Source organism: Phocoena phocoena, chromosome 19, assembly GCF_963924675.1.
Source record: "Phocoena phocoena chromosome 19, mPhoPho1.1, whole genome shotgun sequence".
NCBI classification, from domain to species: domain Eukaryota; kingdom Metazoa; phylum Chordata; class Mammalia; order Artiodactyla; family Phocoenidae; genus Phocoena; species Phocoena phocoena.
The window spans coordinates 7,353,373-7,355,668 of NC_089237.1; positions in this window are offsets into that span (position 1 = coordinate 7,353,373).

Genomic DNA, 2,296 nt, shown 5'->3' on the forward strand with positions numbered 1-2,296 from the left:
CACCTCTTCCAATAAGCCCACAATCCTAACTTTTATGTGAAACCTTATTATTTTTAACGCCGACAACTACTTTTAAAACTTTTTAGGGATTTTCCTTGGTGGTCCAGTGGTTAGGAATCCACGCTTTCACTGCCAGGGCCCGGGTTCAGTCGCTGGTTGGGGAACTAAGATCCCACAAGCTGTGCAGGGAGGCCAAAAAAAACAAAAAACAAAAAACTTTTTAAACACAAGTTGAGTCAAACACAACACTCCTGAGTGCATAACTAGTCCCCAGCTGCCACTTTAGAGCCTCCGAGTATAAAGTGAAGGCTAAATGGGGGGTGTGCGCTGCCCGGGTCTCACCCTGGATATGGGAACAATGCAATCATCCCCACTGGTTCCTGTACAGATTAAATGGCAATTATGTACATGAAGTGCTGGGCACTAGCCCACTGTGTGCCCAGCCTGGGGGCACAGGAGGGTGAGTAAAAGCTGGGCTGGGCCCTCCAGTGTCTGTACCTGTGTATGTAATGGTGCCCCTGGGAAGCCTGGGTAAGGCAGCCTATATTGTGTAGTGTGTGGGTGTGGCGCCTATGCCCCAAGGCTGCAGGAAATTCATTTCCTCCAAGAAGCACCCCCTTGGCTGGCTCAGAGCTCCCTTACCCCAGGCCCCTCTTAGAGGGTGGCTCCTTCCCAGCAGGCTCTGCCTGCGATGTGTTAGAGCTGCTAGTGCCTCCTGGGAGCCACCTGCCTTGGAGCAACGGAGGCAATGCCTTCCCGCAACGCCCCCCCACCCCCGGGTCTCCCCAGCCATTTGGGGGCCTCAGTCTCCCAGAGCCTGGGGCTGCCCCTGCCCCACAAGCCAAGGACTGAGCAAAGATCCAAGGAGGGAGGGCCAGTAGGCACGGCATAATCCTGGGCTGCTGGGTGACTCGCTCTAGAGAAAGAGGAGGGGGTCCTAACGTCAATTCTGCAGGCCTGGTGGCTATGGCCAGCCCCTTCTCTTCAGTAGGCTACCCATCTTTTATTTATTGTTTTGCGGTACGCGGGCCTCTCACTGCTGTGGCCTCTCCCGTTGCGGAGCTCAGGCTCCAGACGCGCAGGCTCAGCGGCCATGGCTCACGGGCCCAGCCGCTCCGCGGCATGTGGGATCCTCCTGGACCGGGGCACGAACCCGTGTCCCCTGCATCGGCAGGCAGACTCTCAACCACTGAGCCACCAGGGAAGCCCCTAAATTTTTATTGCAGTATAGTTGCTTTATGATGTTGTATTGGTTTCTTGCTGTACATACCATCTTTTTTTTTCTTTTTTTCAATATTTATTTAGTTGCACCCGGTCTTAGTTGCCACACGTGGGCTCCTTAGTTGAGGCATGCATGTGGAATCTAGTTCCCTGACCAGAGATCGAACCCGGGGCCCCGCCTTGGGAGCGCAGAGTCTTATCCACTGTGCCACCAGGGAAGTCCCCATACCCATCTTTTAAAAGGCCTCAGGGATGCCGGTGCCTGCCCCGAAGGTCACTAATGGGTTGAGATGGTTTAATGGTGAACCAAAGGCAGATGGGTCTCCTGGGGTGGCTGGCAATGCGTGTGTGTGTGAGTGGGCAGGAGGGGCTTGTAATCTAGCTCCAGGCTAATTTTTGAAAGGGTGATCTGCTCAGGGGCCCCCAAAACTCAACTCTGGGGCAGGCAGAGGTGGGGAGTAGGGTGGGGACCCCTCCTCTGATGGGACAGGCAGCCATTGTAGAACTTAGCTGAGTGCAACAAGCCTCCTCCTTCCTTTCTCAGGCCCCAGATATTGGGAGGGGCCCCCTTCTTCCCGGCTGTACCCTCTCACCAAGAGGCAAGTGGGCCAGGACAGAGAGGGGACAGGAAGGCGGAGCCAGGACCCTCTAGGGTGGCCCTGTCCCTGCCAAGCCTGACCCGGGCCACTGGGGTCTGAAAGGCAAAGGCGGAATAAGCCCTGTTCTGCCCTCGGGGAGACCAGCACAAGAGACCTGGCACTGGGACAGGCTCAGAGCCCACAGTCCTCAGTGGTGAGAGGGTGGGGGCCTCCCTGGGCAGGGCATAGGCCTGCAGGGCATCTGGCCACTCCAGAGACGACAAGGAAGGGGGCAGTGGAAAAGAGGAGTCAGGGGCCCTGGGCCCTGCCACTTGCAGGCCAGGTGGCCTTGGAACATCACTAAAGTTCTGTAGAGCCTCAGTTTCTACATCTGTGCAATGGGAATGATGGAGCTTAGACAGGGACCCAGTGAGTTGACACGTGGACCAGAGCTGTCAGGCATTGTATGTCGATTGTTGCTGTTATACAGGAGGAAG